Genomic DNA, 19782 nt, shown 5'->3' with positions numbered 1-19782 from the left:
TGGGTGTTGTTATCGTGACCAGTAAGCTGAGATAAGGCGGAGCTTGACCTAGCCTAGACTTATAGATGATCTGGAGCCAGTGGGTCTGGCGTGACGAATATGTAACGAGGGCCAGCCGACTAGAGCATACAGGTCGCAGTGGCCATATCAATACAATTAACTCTTTCTTTACACTGTTCTAATGAAAGTACATTTCCATAATAACAGCTATCTTCCGTAAACGTCGAACAAGGATTGAACCCATGTGCTTCAGCATTACAAAAACAGATGACTTAGCACATCTATTTCCTTCTTAGAATGTCAACCTTCTGGAAAGTGGGAGTTGTGCAAAAGCTCATTTAACAACTAAATAGACTCAGCAGAGAAGTTGGGGATTAACTTTGGACCGCATGCATGTTAAGTATTGGCTCTACCGTAGAGACACATCCCCTTACTATAACAGTTGTAATGCCATATTGAAAATCTTGCTTTTCCTACAGTGCTCCAATGAGAGTACATTTCAATGGTATCAGATGTCTTTCAAAAAGGCACGGATGGGATTTGAACCCATGATCTTCGGTTTACGAGACCGACGCCTTACCACTTGGCCACCATGCCTATCTATACAGTAATATATATCAACATTCTGGAAAGTAGTATTTGTGTAAATGTGAATTTGGCACACAAATAAACTCAGTGGAGAATCTTGGGATTGAACCGAGGACCTCAAACATATACAGCATGCACTCCCCCTCTGAGCTTCCATCCCATTTCATTTGCTGAGAAAATGGAATATTAATTCAATATACTTTTTATATACACCACTCCATTGAAACTACAATGAAATGATAGCAGCAATTCTTAAAACAGTTACGGACAGGGATCGAACACATGAACTTCAGTTTTTGAAAATTATGTCATAAAAGTTGGCAACCATGCCACTTCTGTTCTATAAATGTGCGAACAGGGATTGAAAGCATGTTCTTCAGATTACAAGACCAAATGATTTAGCACATCTCTGTTTCCTGCTAAGAATTTCAACATTCTGGAAAGTAGGTTTTGGGTCAATGCAAAAATGTAAATTGGAGAAGCTGGGGATTGAACCCAGGACCTCATACATGCAAAGCATGCGCTCTACCACTGAGCTACATCCCCTTTCTGGGAAATATTAAAATGTTTCTTTTTTTGTATTATTTCACCTTTATTTACCAGGAAAGCTTGTGGAGAACAAGTTTTCATTTACAACTGCGACCTGGCTAAGATAAAGCAAAGCAGTGCAACACAAACAACAACACAGAGTTACACATTTAGAATAAACAAACGTACAGTCAATTACATAATAGTAGAAAAAAAAGAATGTCTATACATAGTGTTTGCAAATGTCGTGAGGAGGTAAGGCAATAAATAGGCCATAGTAGCGAATGAATTACAATTTAGCAAATTAACACTGGTGTGATAGATGAGCAGATGATGATGTGCAAGTAGAAATACTGGTGTGCAAAAGAGCAGAAAGTAAATAAAAACAAAATGGGGATGAGGTAGGTAGATTGGGTGGGCTATTTACAGATGGGCTATGTACAGCTGCAGTTATCGGTTAGCTGCTCAGATAGCTGATGTTTAAAGTTAGTGAGGGAAATATAAGTCTCCATCCAGCTTCAGCGATTTTTGCAATTAGTTCCAGTCATTGGCAGCAGAGAACTGGAAGGAAAGGCGGCCAAAGGAGGCGTTGGTTTTGGGGATGACCAGTGAGATATACCTGCTGGAGCGCGTGCTACGGGTGGATGTTGTTATCGTGACCAGTAAGCTGAGATAAGGCGGAGCTTGACCTAGCATAAACTTATAGATGACCTGGAGCCAGTGGGTCTGGCGTGACGAATATGTAACGAGGGCCAGCCGACTAGAGCATACAGGTCGCAGTGGCCATATCAATACAATTAACTCTTTCTTTACACTGTTCTAATGAAAGTACATTTCCATAATATCAGCTATCTTCCGTAAACGTCGAACAAGGATTAAACCCATGTGCTTCAGTTTACAAAAACAGATGACTTAGCACATCTATTTCCTTCTTAGAATGTCAACATTCTGGAAAGTGGGAGTTGTGCAAAAGCTAATTTAACAACTACATAGACAAGTCGGGGATTAACTTTGGACCGCATACATGTTAAGTATTGGCTCTAACGTAGAGACACATCCCCTTTCTCTAGTAGTTGTGATGCCACATTGAAAAACTTGCTTTTTCTACAGTGCTCCAATGAGAGTACATTTCAATGGTATCAGATGTCTTTCATGAAGGCACGGATGGGATTTGAACCCATGATCTTCGGTTTACGAGACCGACGCCTTGCCACTTGGCCACCATGCCTACCTATACAACAATGCATATCAACATTCTGGAAAGTAGTAGTTGTGTAACTGTGAATTTGGCAAACAAATAAACTCAGTGGAGAATCTTGGGATTGAACAGAGGACCTCAAACATATACAGCATGCACTCCCCCTCTGAGCTTCCATCCCATTTCATTTACTGAGAAAATGGAATATTAATTCAATATACTTTTTATATACACCACTCCATTGAAACTACAATGAAATGATAGCAGCAATTCTTAAAACAGTTACAGACAGGGATCGAACACATGAACTTCAGTTTTTGAAAATTATGTCATAAAAGTTGGCAACCATGCCACTTCTGTTCTATAAATGTGGGAACAGGGATTGAAAGCATGTTCTTCAGATTACAAGACCAAATGATTTAGCACATCTCTGTTCCCTGCTAAGAATTTCAACATTCTGGAAAGTAGGTTTTGGGTCAATGCAAAAATGTACATTAGAGAAGCTGGGGATTGAACCCAGGACCTCATACATGCAAAGCATGCGCTCTACCACTGAGCTACATCCCCTTTCTGAGAAATATTAAAATGTTTCTTTTTTTGTATTATTTTACCTTTATTTACCCGGAAAGCTTGTGGAGAACAAGTTCTCATTTATAACTACTACATGGCTAAGATAAAGCAAAGCAGTGCAACACAAACAACAACACAGAGTTACACATTTAGAATAAACAAACGTACAGTCAATTACATAATAGTAGAAAAAAAAGAATGTCTATAGATAGTGTTTGCAAATGTCGTGAGGAGGTAAGGCAATAAATAGGCCATAGTAGCGAATGAATTACAATTTAGCAAATTAACACTGGTGTGATAGATGAGCAGATGATGAATGTGCAAGTAGAAATACTGGTGTGCAAAAGAGCAGAAAGTAAATAAAAACAAAATGGGGATGAGGTAGGTAGATTGGGTGGGCTATTTACAGATGGGCTATGTACAGCTGCAGTTATCGTTTAGCTGCTCAGATAGCTGATGTTTAAAGTTAGTGAGGGAAATATAAGTCTCCATCCAGCTTCAGCGATTTTTGCAATTAGTTCCAGTCATTGGCAGCAGAGAACTGGAAGGAAAGGCGGCCAAAGGAGGCGTTGGTTTTGGGGATGACCAGTGAGATATACCTGCTGGAGCGCGTGCTACGGGTGGGTGTTGTTATCGTGACCAGTAAGCTGAGATAAGGCGGAGCTTGACCTAGCATAAACTTATAGATGACCTGGAGCCAGTGGGTCTGGCGTGACGAATATGTAACGAGGGCCAGCCGACTAGAGCATACAGGTCGCAGTGGCCATATCAATACAATTAACTCTTTCTTTACACTGTTCTAATGAAAGTACATTTCCATAATAACAGCTATCTTCCGTAAACGTCGAACAAGGATTAAACCCATGTACTTCAGTTTACAAAAACAGATGACTTGGCACATCTATTTCCTTCTTAGAATGTCAACATTCTGGAAAGTGGGAGTTGTGCAAAAGCTAATTTAACAACTAAATAGACTCAGCAGAGAAGTAGGGGATTAACTTTGGACCGCATACATGTTAAGTATTGGCTCTAACGTAGAGACACATCCCGTTTCTCTAGTAGTTGTGATGCCACATTGAAAAACTTGCTTTTTCTACAGTGCTCCAATGAGAGTACATTTCAATGGTATCAGATGTCTTTCATGAAGGCACGGATGGGATTTGAACCCATGATCTTCGGTTTACGAGACCGACGCCTTACCACTTGGCCACCATGCCTACCTATACAACAATGTATATCAACATTCTGGAAAGTAGTAGTTATGTAACTGTGAATTTGGCAAACAAATAAATTCAGTGGAGAATCTTGGGATTGAACAGAGGACCTCAAACATATACAGCATGCACTCCCCCTCTGAGCTTCCATCCCATTTCATTTACTGAGAAAATGGAATATTAATTCAATTTACTATTTATATACACCACTCCATTGAAACTACAATGAAATGATAACAGCAATTCTTAAAACAGTTACGGACAGGGATCGAACACATGAACTTCAGTTTTTGAAAATTATGTCATAAAAGTTGGCAACCATGCCACTTCTGTTCTATAAATGTGGGAACAGGGATTGAAAGCATGTTCTTCAGATTACAAGACCAAATGATTTAGCACATCTCTGTTTCCTGGTTAGAATTTCAACATTCTGGAAAGTAGGTTTTGGGTCAATGCAAAAATGAAAATTGGAGAAGCTGGGGATTGAACCCAGGACCTTATACATGCAAAGCATGCGCTCTACCACTGAGCTACATCCCCTTTCTGGGAAATATTAAAATGTTTATTTTTTTGTATTATTTCACCTTTATTTACCAGGAAAGCTTGTGGAGAACAAGTTCTCATTTACAACTGCGACCTGGCTAAGATAAAGCAAAGCAGTGCAACACAAACAACAACACAGAGTTACACATTTAGAATAAACAAACGTACAGTCAATTACATAATAGTAGAAAAAAAAGAATGTCTATACATAGTGTTTGCAAATGTCGTGAGGAGGTAAGGCAATAAATAGGCCATAGTAGCGAATGAATTACAATTTAGCAAATTGACACTGGTGTGATAGATGAGCAGATGATGATGTGCAAGTAGAAATACTGGTGTGCAAAAGAGCAGAAAGTAAATAAAAACAAAATGGGCAAGAGGTAGGTAGATTGGGTGGGCTATTTACAGATGGGCTATGTACAGCTGCAGTGATCGGTTAGCTGCTCAGATAGCTGATGTTTAAAGTTAGTGAGGGAAATATAAGTCTCCATCCAGCTTCAGCGATTTTTGCAATTCGTTCCAGTCATTGGCAGCAGAGAACTGGAAGGAAAGGCGGCCAAAGGAGGTGTTGGTTTTGGGGATGACCAGTGAGATATACCTGCTGGAGCGCGTGCTACGGGTGGGTGTTGTTATCGTGACCAGTGAGCTGAGATAAGGCGGAGCTTGACCTAGCATAGACTTATAGATGACCTGGAGCCAGTGGGTCTGGCGTGACGAATATGTATGGAGGGCCAGCTGACTAGAGCATACATGTCACAGTGGCCATATCAATACAATTAATTCTTTCTTTACACTGTTCTAATGAAAGTATTGTCATGACGTTGGCAGTGGGGCTAGGTTTATGACAGTCATAAATACCTCTTTCCCCCTTTTTCTCTTCCCTACTGATGTGACATAAGAAAACCCCTTGGTTAACATAGAGATTCTGGGGACATCAGAAAGTGGGGGGGAATGAACTATATTCTGGTAATCCGACCAACTGAACATATGCGGTGGTACTTAAGGTATATTATGTCAGTTCGGTTGCCCTCTGACACATTCTCATCAATGATAGAATGACATAAACTCTACTGTGGAAAGTCTAAACGTCAGAGGTATCGGATTCACATGGAATTCTTGTTTAATTCAAATGTTTGAATATGAAATTATTTGTGAAGAGATTAAATGTAATTTTAGCTTCCAAATGAGAGATTTGGATTTTCATAAATTTGGGCTTCTGCTCAACTAGGGGCCCGCCCCTGTGAAGAGACACGGGGTTTAAACTTTTCAGACACACCCCTCTTCCTCCACTATAAAAGCCATTGACAAAAATATAACTTTCTGTTCCGGGACACTAGGATGACGATCCGATGTCAGAATGGTTCAGATAATAACTACAGAACTAAGCCAACATCAGCATGGACTTTGGTTGCAAATGGTATGAACTTTGAACTCGTATTCACTACAGAAGGGATACCTCCTAGCCGCTGAGTTAGCAACAGCTGCTACAAACGCAGGTTAGGAAGGACAGTCAGAGTATCCCGTCTACTACACACGACGTTACTCCAAAGTATCCAGTGATCACCAGAGACATTCTTCAAAGGACAGAGGACTCGGGTTGGCGATACGGTCTTCCATCTACCACCAACCTACTGAAGCGCAGCTCAGAGTAAATATGTATTGCATTTTCCTTTTCAAATGGGCGGTAATTTAGAATGCATAAGATACTGTATTTACGATAGCACAGCTTCGGCCCTGTCCCAGTCTCCCGCCCTTTCACCAACCCGCCCCTTTTCTTTGTGTAACAAGCTGTCATATCTATTCCGCCCGCTAGGGACGCTTTTCTGTATGACGTCATTTGTGATCAAGTTATGATTTCATTGTGTATGTGTGATTCTGTGTGATTAGTTAGGTATTTAGTAAATACATAATTAAACCCAATTTTGTATTTCTGATTCAACTTGTTAGCCAGGATTCTTGCAGATAACAAGGATTTACCACTTTCAGATGAGACTGAATAAAATGACGATTAAGGTGACTGCTATGGATGTAAAATATTACTAAATCTTTAAGAGTTTATTCGGAAGATAACAGCTCTATAAATATTATTTTGTGGCGTCCCTCTCTAGTTAATTAATATTTACATGATTAGTTCAATCAGGTAATATTAATTACGGAGAAATTATTTTATAGAATAGCATGTCATAGGAATTAATCAGGCATAGTCAAAGACACGACAGTACATTTCCATAATATCAGCTATCTTCCGTAAACGTCGAGCAAGGATGGAACCCATGTGCTTCAGTTTACAAAAACAGATGACTTAGCACATCTATTTCCTTCTTCGAATGTCAACATTCTGGAAAGTGGGAGTTGTGCAAAAGCTAATTTAACAACTAAATAGACTCAGCAGAGAAGTTGGGGATTAACTTTGGACCGCATACATGTTAAGTATTGGCTCTACCGTAAAGACACATCCCCTTTCTCTAGTAGTTGTGATGCCATATTGAAAAACTTGCTTTTTGTACAGCGCTCCAATGAGAGTACATTTCAATGGTATCAGATGTCTTTAAAAAGGAACGGATGGGATTTGAACCCATGATCTTTGGTTTACGAGACCAACGCCTTACCACTTGGCCACCATGCCTATCTAAACAACAATGTATATCAACATTCTGGAAAGTAGTAGATATGTAAATGTGTTTTTTGGCAAACAAATAAACTCAGTGGAGAATCTTGGGATTGAACAGAGGACCTCAAACATATACAGCATGCACTCCCCCTCTGAGCTTCCATCCCATTTAATTTACTGAGAAAATGGAATATTAATTCAATATACTTTTTATATACACCACTCCATTGAAACTACAATGAAATGATAGCAGCAATTCTTAAAACAGTTACGGACAGGGATCGAACACATGAACTTCAGTTTTTGAAAATTAGTCCATAAAAGTTGGCAACCATGCCACTTCTGTTCTATAAATGTGGGAACAGGGATTGAAAGCATGTTCTTCAGATTACAAGACCAAATGATTTAGCACATCTCTGTTTCCTGCTAAGAATTTCAACATTCTGGAAAGTAGGTTTTGGGTCAATGCAAAAATGAAAATTGGAGAAGCTGGGGATTGAACCCAGGACCTCATACATGCAAAGCATGCGCTCTACCACTGAGCTACATCCCCGTCCTGTGAAATAGGAAATTTTTTCTTTTTTTATATTATTTCACCTTTATTTTACCAGGACAGCTAGTGGAGAACAAGTTCTCATTTACAACTGCGACCTGGCTAAGATAAAGCAAAGCAGTGCAACACAAACAACAACACTGAGTTACACATTTAGAATAAACAAACGTACAGTCAATTACATAATAGTAGAAAAAAAACTATATCTATAAATAGTGTTTGCAAATGTCGTGAGTAGGTAAGGCAATAAATGGACCATAGTAGCGAATGAATTAAAATTTAGCAAATTAACACTGGTGTGATAGATGAGAAGATAATGATGTGCAAGTAGAAATACTGGTGTGCAAAAGAGCAGAAAGTAAATAAAAACAAAATGGGGAGGAGGTAGGTAGATTGGGTGGGCTATTTACAGATGGGCTATGTACAGCTGCAGTGATCGGTTAGCTGCTAAGATGTTTAAAGTTAGTGAGGGAAATATAAGTCTCCATCCAGCTTCAGCGATTTTTGCAATTCGTTCCAGTCATTGGAAGCAGAGAACTGGAAGGAAAGGCGGCCAAAGGAGGTGTTGGTTTTGGGGATGACCAGTGATATATACCTGCTGGAGCGCGTGCTACGGGTGGGTGTTGTTATCGTGACCAGTGAGCTGAGATAAAGCGGAGATTGACCTATTATAGACTTATAGATGACCTGGAGCCAGTGGGTCTGGCGTGACGAATATGTAACGAGGGCCAGCCGACTAGAGGATACAGGTCGCAGTGGCCATATCAATACAATAACTCTTTCTTTACACTGTTCTAATGAAAGTACATTTCCATAATAACAGCTATCTTCCGTAAACGTCGAACAAGGATTGAACCCATGTGCTTCAGTTTACAAAAACAGATGACTTAGCACATCTATTTCCTTCTTAGAATGTCAACATTCTGGAAAGTGGGAGTTGTGCAAAAGCTAATTTAACAACTAAATAGACTCAGCAGAGAAGTCTGGGATTAACTTTGGACCGCATAAATGTTAAGTATTGGCTCTAACGTAGAGACACATCCCCTTTCTCTAGTAGTTGTGATGCCATATTGAACAACTTGCTTTTTCTACAGTGCTCCAATGAGAGTACATTTTAATGGTATCAAATGTGTTTCATAAAGGCGAAGATGGGATTTGAACCCATGAACTTCGGTTTACAAGACCGACACCTTACCACTTGGACACCATGCCTACCTATACAAAAATGTATTTCAACATTCTGGAAAGTAGTAGTTGTGTAACTGTGAATTTGGCAAACAAATAAACTCAGTGGAGAATCTTGGGATTGAACAGAGGACCTCAAACATATACAGCATGCACTCCCCCTCTGAGCTTCCATCCCATTTCATTTGCTGAGAAAATGGAATATTAATTCAATATACTTTTTATATACACCACTCCATTGAAACTACAATGAAATGATAGCAGCAATTCTTAAAACAGTTACGGACAGGGATCGAACACATGAACTTCAGTTTTTGAAAATTAGGCCATAAAAGTTGGCAACCATGCCACTTCTGTTCTATAAATGTGCGAACAGGGATCGAACACATGAACTTAAGAATACAAGACCAAATGATTTAGCACATCTCTGTTTCCTGCTAAGAATTTCAACATTCTGAAAGTAGGTTTTGGGTCAATGTAAAAATGAAAATTTGATAAGCTGGGGATTGAACCCAGGACCTCATACATGCAAAGCATGCGCTCTACCACTGAGCTACATCCCCTTTCTGGGAAATATGAAACTGTTTATTTTTTTTGTATTATTTCACCTTTATTTACCAGGAAAGCTTGTGGAGAACAAGTTCTCATTTACAACTGCAACCTGGCTAAGATAAAACAAAGCAGTGCAACACAAACAACAACACAGAGTTACACATTTAGAATAAACAAACGTACAGTCAATTACATAATAGTAGAAAAAAAAGAATGTCTATACATAGTGTTTGCAAATGTCGTGAGGAGTGTAACGGTTTTGACTTGAGGTTATTTCTAGGGGTGCCAGGTAGGTTGAGCCTACCAGAGAAAACATTGGTTTCTCCTTTTAGTTTGGGAGGGAATGAGTCCCATCTGGTCCGTCAAGTCACACCAATACAAAGGACTTATTAAAAGTAAGGATGGAAATATACTTTTCATAAACCCCTTAAAACATTGGAAAGAACTTCAAACAAGTGTATTCTTTTGCGTGGTTGTATTAACTACATAAATGATCACACACACCCTCACACAACAATATAACAAATCAATGCACTTATGTTCATTTAGAAATGTCCTGTACCTCGGGCATAAAAAGAGTCCAGCCCGGTAAATAAGTTCAGTGACTCAAGTGACCTTAGTCACGCAACGTTTGTCTGTAGTGTAGAACCAGTATATTCATACACTCAAAATCACACTTATTTTGCAACACAAATATAAAGCGTATCAAAGATGAACCAAAGAATAATACGTCCTCACAACTACATAAATCACAGTATACATCACCCAAACAAATGAAATACCGTGTACAAAAAGTTGTACTCAGTCGGTCAGTCAGACAATCCGCCAACAGATCTCCAGCGGAGAAAAGGCCACGAAAACCAACGGAGAGTTGTAGTCCACAGACGCACAGAGTGGATCCAATCCTGGGTAAACTCGCTTTAAGGCTACAAAACACACTGTAAGGCAACAAAACAAACAATGATGAAGCTTCATGAACTGAAGGTAGTACACATCCTCATTCATGTCTCAATCACAACTTCACCTTTGCGCAGCTGATGCTGGCTATTTAATGGGGAATTAAAGGGGAAGCGCCCTATTAGAAGGAGAAGCACTGAGACGGTTCAGGAATATTCAGGGCCGTCACACACCCCCTCCCCTGGAAAAAGCCGACCATTGCCCGGGAAGGCACATCTTGGTCGGGGAAACCGAGAAAGGTCTCCTCATCACTTTCCTCTACAAAAATATTCATTACTTTTTGGCGCTCACGCTCCTCAACTGAGGGGTCACAGGCATTAAGGCGTGAGACTTCTGGGTCTGGGAATCCGAGAAAAGTCTCCTCACTTTCCTCTTCAAAGATATCCAGGACCTTGCGGCGCTCAATCTCCTCCAATTCCTCAGCCGAGGGGTAACAGGCCTTAAGGCGTGAGACATGGACAACGCGCATATCTTCACCTGTGTCCTCTTTCACCACTCGGTAGTTCAAAGGGCCCATCTGCTCCACAATCCTATATGGTCCTTGCCATTTAGGAGCGAGCTTGGCCGAGAAGAATTGTTCAGCTTTCGAGTAAGGATGAGAGCGAAGCCACACCCGATCACGAAGCTGGAACTGCATGTCTCGTCTGTTCTTATCATAATTTCTCTTCTGCTTGAGTCGAGCCTGGATCATGTTCTTCGAGACAAGAGCTCTCAAGTCGTGGAGATGGACTACCTGGTCATAGCAAGCAGCGTCTGGAGTAAGCTGCTGGGGCTGTAGCACCATATCCAAGGGTCCTCGGAGGGGACGACTTAGGTTCAGCTCTGCAGGTGTGACTCCAGTGGACTCTTGCACAGCAGAATTCAGGGCAAATCGAAACTCGTGAAGGTGCTTGTCCCAGTGTTTGTGCTGGGTCCCTACATAGGAAGCAACCATTGTCTTCAAGGTTCGATTTACTCTCTCAGTGAGGTTGGTCTGTGGGTGATAGGCCGTGGTCAACTTCTGTCTCAGGTTCCATCTTTGGCAGGTCTCCTCAAAGAGATCAGAGACAAATTGGGAACCTCGATCAGACAGGATGTAATCAGGCACTCCCCAGCGAGTCAGGATCTCTTTCGTAAGGATGTTAGAGACTGTCCTTGCTGTGGCCTGACGCAGGGCAAAGAGCTCAACCCACTTGGAATAGTAATCAACAAAAACAAGCATGTACACATTCTGATTGGAGCTTCTAGGAAATGGACCCATCAAATCCACTCCTAACATTTCCCAAGGTCGGGTAACCACAGTTTGCTGCAACTTGCCAGCAGGTTTTCTACCTTCTGGTTTGTACATTTGACAAACCTGACAGTTTCGGATATGTGACTTCACATCCATGCTCAGATGGGGCCAGTACAGTAATGCTTGCAAACGTTTGTAGGTTTTGAACCTGCCCAAATGACCAGCTAATGGGTCTTCATGGAAATGTTGAAGCAGTTGAAGGCGTAGAGTTTCAGGTATGTACATTTGGTAGAGTGTTCTGTGAGGTAGTTGTACAACTCGGTAGACTTTGTCTTCAATGATGGTCAGCTTTGTGGTAGGGTTGACCATCTTTTCTCCATCTTCCAGGATAGTCTGGTACAAAGCCTGTACTTCTGGATCATCCTGTTGGGCTTTCCAAATGACCTCATCAGAGATGGGAAAGTCAGTTTTGGGTGAGTCTCGACTGCTAGACAGGACAGTAGCACATGTAAGATGAGGGCCACCATTATCACAAGCAGGAGCTCTGGATAAGGCATCTGGAACAGTGTTGTATTTTCCTTTCCTGTATTCTACTGCAAAGGTGAACTCTTGTAACCGTAGAGCCCATCTGATGAGCCTGGTGCTTGGTTTGTTGGTCTTGAACACCCACACAAGGGAGGAATGGTCAGTGACCACAGTGAAGTGTCTTCCCTCCAGGTAGCACCTCCACTTTTCCAAAGCCCAGACAACTGCAAGGCACTCTTGCTCGGTTGTTGAGTAGTTCCGTTCTGCTCCATTCAATGTCCGACTGGCGAACGCTAACACTTCTTCAGTACCAAGTCCAGTCTGTTGGACTAGGACAGCACCAAGTCCAACATCACTTGCATCAGTGTAAACAACAAAAGGGCAATCAAAGTTGGGATGACCCAAAATGGGAGGTGTGACGAGGTGTCGTTTCAGGGTTTCAAAGGAGTTCTGGCACTCTGCCGTCCATCGGAATTTCGCTCCTTTTCGCTTCAACGCGTTGAGGGGTTCTGCCACCTGGGAGAAGTTCCACACAAACCGATGGTACCATCCAGCCATCCCAAGGAACCGTTGAAGGGCCTTGAGTGTGGTTGGCACAGGGAAGTCTTGTACAGCCTTGGTCTTTTCAGGATCCACATGAATGCCGTCAAAAGACACAATATGGCCAAGGAACTTCAGGGAGGTTTGGCAGAAGTTGCTCTTCTTCATATTCAATGTCAGACCAGCTTCTCTTAGCTTGTCCAACACTGCTTGAAGATCTTGAAAGTGTTGTTCTCTGTTCTGGGAGTAGATAATTATATCGTCCAGGTAGACGAAACAGATCTTCCCTTTGAGCTCACCTAACACAATCTCCATGAGTCTTTGGAAAGTGGCAGGTGCATTCTTTAATCCAAAAGGCATCACCTTAAAGGAAAACAAGCCCTCAGCACAGACAAAAGCAGTCTTGTCCTTGCTTTCCCGGTCCATCTCAACCTGCCAATAGCCACTATTGAGGTCAAGGGTAGTGAACATAACAGCACCAGACAATGACTCCAGGATCTCGTGGATGGTGGGAAGAGGATAGGCATCAGTCTGGGAAACATTGTTGGTCTTCCTATAGTCCACACAAAATCTAAGACCACCGGTCTTTTTTGGAATGAGGACAACAGGAGCAGCCCAGGGAGAGGAGGAACGTTCTATTATATCTTGTGTCAACATATCATTAATGAGTCCCTTTTGGATTATTAGCGTCGCTGGGGACAAACGATATGGCTTTTGCTTGATCGGCATTTCCTGTGTAAGGAATATTTTGTGCTTCAGGAGTCCGGTGCGTCCTAGCTTTGAAGTACACACATCAGCATTATTCTGCAGCTGTTCCAACAGCCTTAACTCCTCTGGCTGTTCCAGCTGAGCTCTTCTTACAGCCTGTAAAAGGAGATCATCAGAAGGATTACCCAGGGTTAGTGGTACCGGAGCAACGGCAGAGAAGACTGCCACACATCTTTCCAGATCCATTAGCGGATCAGGACTGTCATCCTTTTTCCCAAAGGTGGGAAATTGCAATTTAATGGGCATCGCTCCCACATGACGTCTACTCAAATCACCATGAACAAAAGAGCTAGGAGGGATTGAGGAAGTAGAGGGTGAGGGAGTTATCGGACCATGAAAATGAACACCAGGATGCATGGTGGATTGCATCCTGCAAGGGGTGGCTGCATCATGGCCTTGTCTTGGCTGTTCTGAGGTGCCCGTTTGGCCCTCAGTGGTCTGAACAGAAGTGGACACAAGAGAAGCTCTGTGCAAGGAGTTGTGCCTAATGGAGGCCATGTCAACAGACACATCATCCAACATTTTAACACAATTAGAGAGCGCTGTCTGCAAGTGGTCTACAGTGTTAACCAGGGGAGAAAATACAGAATTGACGTCCTTGAGGACCTCAGTGTGATGATGTTGCAGGCGCCACTGGAGAGTGGCAGTGAGTTGGCTTTGTTGGTAGTCAAACTGCCTGTCCATGGCACCAGTAATTTCCTGTCTTCCACTCTCACTGAGCTCTGTCAGAGTGTGGGTTAGAGTACTCAGTGAGTTTCTGAATTCCATGGCATTCTGTTGTTGCTCTTCACTCAGACATTTGAATTTATGATGGATTAGAGTTTGGAGATGTTGTTGAGTCTGACGAATATCAAGGATGTCACCTTGAAGTTGTAAGACTACAACCTCTGGAGATAAACCAGACAATGGAGGAAGGTTTGGCGTCAGAGGGAGGGCTAGCTCAGTACTTCCACACAGATCCATGTCAATAAGTGAGTTACTAGTTAGACCTGTGGCCTGTGGTCCAGACCGAGCATTCAGATTCCCAGGGCTCTGGCCCAAATCAACTCCTTTATTTCCATTCACATTATGATTTGTATTGTTGGCTTGGTAGTCAGAATGACCCTGTGTATTCCCATTGACAGGTATGATATGGATGAGCACATTTTCTTGGAGTGAATCCATTGTTTTAATTACACACAAAAGATTTGCTTTGGTTAGTTCTCAATGTTGAGGTCCCATCTGGGGTGCCATTTTTTATGTAACGGTTTTGACTTGAGGTTATTTCTAGGGGTGCCAGGTAGGTTGAGCCTACCAGAGAAAACATTGGTTTCTCCTTTTAGTTTGGGAGGGAATGAGTCCCATCTGGTCCGTCAAGTCACACCAATACAAAGGACTTATTAAAAGTAAGGATGGAAATATACTTTTCATAAACCCCTTAAAACATTGGAAAGAACTTCAAACAAGTGTATTCTTTTGCGTGGTTGTATTAACTACATAAATGATCACACACACCCTCACACAACAATATAACAAATCAATGCACTTATGTTCATTTAGAAATGTCCTGTACCTCGGGCATAAAAAGAGTCCAGCCCGGTAAATAAGTTCAGTGACTCAAGTGACCTTAGTCACGCAACGTTTGTCTGTAGTGTAGAACCAGTATATTCATACACTCAAAATCACACTTATTTTGCAACACAAATATAAAGCGTATCAAAGATGAACCAAAGAATAATACGTCCTCACAACTACATAAATCACAGTATACATCACCCAAACAAATGAAATACCGTGTACAAAAAGTTGTACTCAGTCGGTCAGTCAGACAATCCGCCAACAGATCTCCAGCGGAGAAAAGGCCACGAAAACCAACGGAGAGTTGTAGTCCACAGACGCACAGAGTGGATCCAATCCTGGGTAAACTCGCTTTAAGGCTACAAAACACACTGTAAGGCAACAAAACAAACAATGATGAAGCTTCATGAACTGAAGGTAGTACACATCCTCATTCATGTCTCAATCACAACTTCACCTTTGCGCAGCTGATGCTGGCTATTTAATGGGGAATTAAAGGGGAAGCGCCCTATTAGAAGGAGAAGCACTGAGACGGTTCAGAAATATTCAGGGCCGTCACAGGAGGTAAGGCAATAAATAGGCCATAGTAGCGAATGAATTACAATTCAGCAAATTAACACTGGTGTGATAGATGAGCAGATGATGATGTGCAAGTAGAAATACTGGTGTGCAAAAGAGCAGAAAGTAAATAAAAACCAAATGGGGATGAGGTAGGTAGATTGGGTGGGCTATTTACAGATGGGCTATGTACAGCTGCAGTGATCGGTTAGCTGCTCAGATAGCTGATGTTTAAAGTTAGTGAGGGAAATATAAGTCTCCATCCAGCTTCAGCGATTTTTGCAATTCGTTCCAGTCATTGGCAGCAGAGAACTGGAAGGAAAGGCGGCCAAAGGAGGTGTTGGTTTTGGGGATGACCAGTGAGATATACCTGCTGGAGCGCGTGCTACGGGTGGGTGTTGTTATCGTGACCAGTAAGCTGAGATAAGGCCGAGCTTGACCTAGCATAGACTTATAGATGACCTGGAGCCAGTGGGTCTGGCGTGACGAATATGTAACGAGGGCCAGCCGACTAGAGCATACAGGTCGCAGTGGCCATATCAATACAATTAACTCTTTCTTTACACTGTTCTAATGAAAGTACATTTCCATAATAACAGCTATCTTCCGTAAACGTCGAACAAGGATTGAACCCATGTGCTTCAGTTTACAAAAACAGATGACTTAGCACATCGATTTCCTTCTTAGAATGTCAACATTCTGGAAAGTGGGAGTTGTTCAAAAGCTAATTTAACAAATGAATAGACTCAGCAGAGAAGTCGGGGATTAACTTTCGACCGCATACATGTTAAGTATTGGCACTAACGTAGAGACACCTCCCCTTTCTCTAGTAGTTGTGATGCCATATTGAAAGACTTGATTTTTCTAAAGTGCTCCAATGAGAGTACATTTCAATGTTATCAGATGTCTTTCATGAAGGCACGGATGGGATTTGAACCCATGATCTTCGGTTTACTAGACTGACGCCTTACCACTTGGCCACCATGCCTACCTATACAACAATATATCAACTTTCTGGAAAGTAGTAGTTGTGTAACTGTGAATTTGGCAAACAAATAAATTCAGTGGAGAATCTTGGGATTGAACAGAGGACCTCAAACATATACAGCACGCACTCCCCCTCTGAGCTTCCATTCCATTTCATTTACTGAGAAAATTGAATATTAATTCAATATACTTTTTATATACACCACTCCATTGAAACTACAATGAAATGATAGCAGCAATTCTTAAAACAGTTACGGACAGGGATCGAACACATGAACTTCAGTTGTTGAAAATTATGTCATAAAAGTTGGCAACCATGCCACTTCTGTTCTATAAATGTGCGAACAGGGATTGAAAGCATGTTCTTCAGATTACAAGACCAAATGATTTAGCACATCTCTGTTTCCTGCTAAGAATTTCAACATTCTGGAAAGTAGGTTTTGGGTCAATGCAAAAATGTAAATTGGAGAAGCTGGGGATTGAACCCAGGACCTTATACATGCAAAGCATGCGCTCTACCACTGAGCTACATCCCCTACCTCCAAACAAAATGTTTCTTTTTCTGTATTATTTCACCATTATTTTACCAGGACAGCTAGTGGAGAACAAGTTCTCATTTACAACTGCGACCTGGCTAAGATAAAGCAAAGCAGTGCAACACAAACAACAACACTGAGTTACACATTTAGAATAAACAAAAGTACAGTCAATTACATAATAGTAGAAAAAAAACTATGTCTATAAATAGTGTTTGCAAATGTCGTGAGTAGGTAAGGCAATAAATGGACCATAGTAGCGAATGAATTAAAATTTAGCAAATTAACACTGGTGAGATAGATGAGCAGATGATGATGAGCAAGTAGAAATACTGGTGTGCAAAAGAGCAGAAAGTAAATAAAAACAAAATGGGGATGAGGTAGGTAGATTGGGTGGGCTATTTACAGATGGGCTATGTACAGCTGCAGTGATCGGTTAGCTGCTCAGATAGCTGATGTTTAAAGTTAGTGAGGGAAATATAAGTCTCCATCCAGCTTCAGCGATTTTTGCAATTAGTTCCAGTCATTGGCAGCAGAGAACTGGAAGGAAAGGCGGCCAAAGGAGGCGTTGGTTTTGGGGATGACCAGTGAGATATACCTGCTGGAGCGCGTGCTACGGGTGGGTGTTGTTATCGTGACCAGTAAGCTGAGATAAGGCGGAGCTTGACCTAGCATAAACTTATAGATGACCTGGAGCCAGTAGGTCTGGCGTGACGAATATGTAACGAGGGCCAGCCGACTAGAGCATACAGGTCGCAGTGGCCATATCAATATAATTAACTCTTTCTTTACACTGTTCTAATGAAAGTACATTTCCATAATAACAGCTATCTTCCGTAAACGTCGAACAAGGATTAAACCCATGTGCATCAGTTTACAAAAACAGATGACTTAGCACATCTATTTCCTTCTTAGAATGTCAACATTCTGGAAAGTGGGAGTTGTGCAAAAGCTAATTTAACAACTAAATAGACTCGGCAGAGAAGTCGGGGATTAACTTTGGACCGCATACATGTTAAGTATTGGCTCTAACGTAGAGACACATCCCCTTTCTCTAGTAGTTGTGATGCCACATTGAAAAACTTGCTTTTCCTACAGTGCTCCAATGAGAGTACATTTCAATGGTATCAGATGTCTTTCATGAAGGCACGGATGGGATTTGAACCCATGCTCTTCGGTTTACGAGACCGACGCCTTGCCACTTGGCCACCATGCTTACCTATACAACAATGTATATCAACATTCTGGAAAGTAGTAGTTGTGTAACTGTGAATTTGGCAAACAAATAAATTCAGTGGAGAATCTTGGGATTGAACAGAGGACCTCAAACATATACAGCATGCACTCCCCCTCTGAGCTTCCATCCCATTTCATTTACTGAGAAAATTGAATATTAATTCAATATACTTTTTATATACACCACTCCATTGAAACTACAATGAAATGATAGCAGCAATTCTTAAAACAGTTACGGACAGGGATCGAACACATGAACTTCAGTTTTTGAAAATTATGTCATAAAAGTTGGCAACCATGCCACTTCTGTTCTATAAATGTGCGAACAGGGATTGAAAGCATGTTCTTCAGATTACAAGACCAAATGATTTAGCACATCTCTGTTTCCTGCTAAGAATTTCAACATTCTGGAAAGTAGGTTTTGGGTCAATGCAAAAATGTAATTTGGAGAAGCTGGGGATTGAACCCAGGACTTCATACATGCAAAGCATGCGCTCTACCACTGAGCTACATCCCCTTTCTGGGAAATATTAAATGTTTCTTTTTTTGTATTATTTCACCTTTATTTACCAGGAAAGCTTGTGGAGAACAAGTTCTCATTTACAACTGCGACCTGGCTAAGATAAAGCAGTGCAACACAAACAACAACACAGAGTTACACATTTAGAATAAACAAACGTACAGTCAATTACATAATAGTAGAAAAAAAAGAATGTATATACATAGTGTTTGCAAATGTCGTGAGGAGGTAAGGCAATAAATAGGCCATAGTAGCGAATGAATTACAATTTAGCAAATTAACACTGGTGTGATAGATGAGCAGATGATGATGTGCAAGTAGAAATACTGGTGTGCAAAAGAGCAGAAAGTAAATAAAAACCAAATGGGGATGAAGTAGGTAGATTGGGTGGGCTATTTACAGATGGGCTATCTACAGCTGCAGTGATCGGTTAGCTGCTCAGATAGCTGATGTTTAAAGTTAGTGAGGGAAATATAAGTCTCCATCCAGCTTCAGCGATTTTTGCAATTCGTTCCAGTCATTGGCAGCAGAGAACTGGAAGGAAATGCGGCCAAAGGAGGTGTTGGTTTTTGGGATGACCAGTGAGATATACCTGCTGGAGCGCGTGCTACGGGTGGGTGTTGTTATCGTGACCAGTAAGCTGAGATAAGGCGGAGCTTGACCTAGCATAGACTTATAGATGACCTGGAGCCAGTGGGTCTGGCGCGACGAATATGTAACGAGGGCCAGCCGACCAGAGCATACAGGTCCTAGTGACCATATCAATACAATTAACTCTTTCTTTACACTGTTCTAATGAAAGTACATTTCCATAATATCAGCTATCTTCCGTAAACATCGAAC

At 41.5% G+C, this 19782-nt stretch overlaps 10 non-coding genes across 10 annotated transcripts; all 10 read right to left on the bottom strand.

Moving 5' to 3' along the window:
- Window positions 1-525: 525 nt before the first annotated feature.
- On the bottom strand, window positions 526-597 carry trnat-cgu (transfer RNA threonine (anticodon CGU)). Its single transcript has one exon. It is a non-coding gene; the product is annotated as a tRNA-Thr (tRNA).
- A 465-nt stretch (window positions 598-1062) lies between these two features.
- Window positions 1063-1134, bottom strand: trnaa-ugc (transfer RNA alanine (anticodon UGC)). Its single transcript has one exon. It is a non-coding gene; the product is annotated as a tRNA-Ala (tRNA).
- A 1138-nt stretch (window positions 1135-2272) lies between these two features.
- Window positions 2273-2344, bottom strand: trnat-cgu (transfer RNA threonine (anticodon CGU)). The gene has a single exon. It is a non-coding gene; the product is annotated as a tRNA-Thr (tRNA).
- A 465-nt stretch (window positions 2345-2809) lies between these two features.
- trnaa-ugc (transfer RNA alanine (anticodon UGC)) lies at window positions 2810-2881 on the bottom strand. Its single transcript has one exon. It is a non-coding gene; the product is annotated as a tRNA-Ala (tRNA).
- A 1148-nt stretch (window positions 2882-4029) lies between these two features.
- trnat-cgu (transfer RNA threonine (anticodon CGU)) lies at window positions 4030-4101 on the bottom strand. Its single transcript has one exon. It is a non-coding gene; the product is annotated as a tRNA-Thr (tRNA).
- A 3094-nt stretch (window positions 4102-7195) lies between these two features.
- trnat-cgu (transfer RNA threonine (anticodon CGU)) lies at window positions 7196-7267 on the bottom strand. The gene has a single exon. It is a non-coding gene; the product is annotated as a tRNA-Thr (tRNA).
- Window positions 7268-7733: 466 nt separating this feature from the next.
- On the bottom strand, window positions 7734-7805 carry trnaa-ugc (transfer RNA alanine (anticodon UGC)). The gene has a single exon. It is a non-coding gene; the product is annotated as a tRNA-Ala (tRNA).
- A 1140-nt stretch (window positions 7806-8945) lies between these two features.
- On the bottom strand, window positions 8946-9017 carry trnat-ugu (transfer RNA threonine (anticodon UGU)). The gene has a single exon. It is a non-coding gene; the product is annotated as a tRNA-Thr (tRNA).
- A 7559-nt stretch (window positions 9018-16576) lies between these two features.
- On the bottom strand, window positions 16577-16648 carry trnat-agu (transfer RNA threonine (anticodon AGU)). The gene has a single exon. It is a non-coding gene; the product is annotated as a tRNA-Thr (tRNA).
- A 1679-nt stretch (window positions 16649-18327) lies between these two features.
- trnat-cgu (transfer RNA threonine (anticodon CGU)) lies at window positions 18328-18399 on the bottom strand. The gene has a single exon. It is a non-coding gene; the product is annotated as a tRNA-Thr (tRNA).
- Between the last annotated feature and the right edge of the window lie 1383 nt (window positions 18400-19782).

The sequence above is a fragment of the Salvelinus fontinalis genome, chromosome 25 (assembly GCF_029448725.1).
Source record: "Salvelinus fontinalis isolate EN_2023a chromosome 25, ASM2944872v1, whole genome shotgun sequence".
NCBI lineage: Eukaryota > Metazoa > Chordata > Actinopteri > Salmoniformes > Salmonidae > Salvelinus > Salvelinus fontinalis.
Note: the sequence above shows the minus strand (reverse complement) of the source record. Positions and strands in the feature narration are given on the sequence as shown.